Raw genomic sequence first — 1,864 nt, forward strand, 5'->3', positions numbered from 1 at the left:
GGCCGGGGGTGAAGGACGCTAAGAACCTTATTTATAAGATGATGAATCGCTGACTGCTGAATTTGAATATTCATAGTCGGTAGGATTTTCAATATAACAAAAGTCCATTTGAATATTCAAACAAAGAAGTGTCCCCTACTGCTGAATCGCTGACTTCTGATGAGGAGGTATTTCAAAGAAATTTCCCATTACCTTAGTCTTAAGTAAGGGGGAAGGTGGCACTGTGCAATTGGAGAGTTTTTTCAGTGTGATCGGTACACGAGGTGTTACATTATGTGTTGCTATACAAATTGTGGGATATGTGTACTAAAAAGTTAATAACTTCTGGTTTTATAGTCGCTATACAAATTGTGAGATTGGGGTGGGGACGACGGAGAAGGGGATGAGAGTGGATCCACGGGGGAGGGGATGTGGTTGGAAAGGTGGTCGAAGGAGAGGTTTGCGGGACGAGATAGACGGAAATAGGTGGGAACACGGGGCCTGGGAAGAAGCAAGGAAGAATATGAGTGTTTGGGTATGGGTTTAAGATGAAAGGGCTTCACAAGATGTATTCATTAAATCATTTTATACATCAAATATTTAATGACAAAATTTGTGGTTTTAAACCTTGGATACAATCAGATAACGGATACCATCCCCTGCTTCTTGAAGAAGGTTTGTTCTCATTCTGCGATCCAATAAATTCTACCGAGGCATTGGATTTCTGGATACCCAATGCAGTTGAGTGTTAAATGGAAGCGGTTTGAATTCAGGCAATGAGATTAATTGCGATGTTCTGAGTGTTGAAATTGGATATGTTGTTGGCCTTGAAGTTGTCATTTGGCTCACTCCTGTTTTGCGAGGGATGGAGGAACTGGTATTACCAAGCTTTGGAGAACGTATTCTTTCTGAAAAGCTTGAGGTTCATGCATGGAGATGAAAGCTGCTAAATTTACAACAAACAAACCGCAAGCTTAAATCTGTTGGTAGTAAAAATTTAAAACACACAGCGTCTTACAAAGTAATGATATGTAAGTAACATTAGTTTACCTCCAACGAAGATTCTTCTTCATGATCCATGGATATTGTAGGGGCCTGAAAGAGTAATTTTCTGGAACGGTCATACAATAATCTTATTTAGCTTACCTCATCAGAAAAAGACAAGAGCAGGGAGAGATTTTGAAGCACATAAAAATCAGCGAATTGTGAAGTTACGGGATCCCATTTGCGGAATAATGTCTTTGTCAATTGGGGAGCATTGATGAAAAAGATGGCATTCTTAAGCCGCAATATTTGAACACTGAATTTAAGGGCTGAAATTCTGACATTCACTTCATAGAAACAATCAATCACCTCCAGATGGCGAAGGGTGTTGAGAATCAATGTCAACCCAAAACAATAAGTAATCCACAACCTAATCTAAAGCCCAAGTCCATATCTAGTTTGATGATGTAATTGCTTACAATTGCAAAGTTAGGTAAGGTTGTGTGGAAAACAACATAATTAGGTGCAATTAATGTGTTTGGTGTGGTAGTTGGAAATCTTAGTTTAATTAAGTGTGTGGTGTAGCTTTCATTTGGTTTGCTATAAATACCCAAGTCCCCAAGTATTGTAGATCATCCAAGGAAAAACAAAGCCTAGAGCTAAATAAGAAAAGTTTTGCTAATTAGTTTGTTTTGTGAGCTTTCTTTAAGAATGTGCTCTATTTTCTTCTTCTTGGGATCATTAGAGTTATCTTGGATACTCTTCTTATTCAACAATTGGTATCAGAGCCAAGTCGGTCAGGGATCGTTCTTGGTAGAGCATTGGTTGTAAAGTCTCTTGAAATTCCGAGTATGCTCTGTGGTTGCAGTTTTGACTGATCTTCCACATCAGAAAAGATTTC

The sequence above is a fragment of the Pyrus communis genome, chromosome 1, assembly GCF_963583255.1.
Source record: "Pyrus communis chromosome 1, drPyrComm1.1, whole genome shotgun sequence".
Classification (NCBI taxonomy): domain Eukaryota; kingdom Viridiplantae; phylum Streptophyta; class Magnoliopsida; order Rosales; family Rosaceae; genus Pyrus; species Pyrus communis.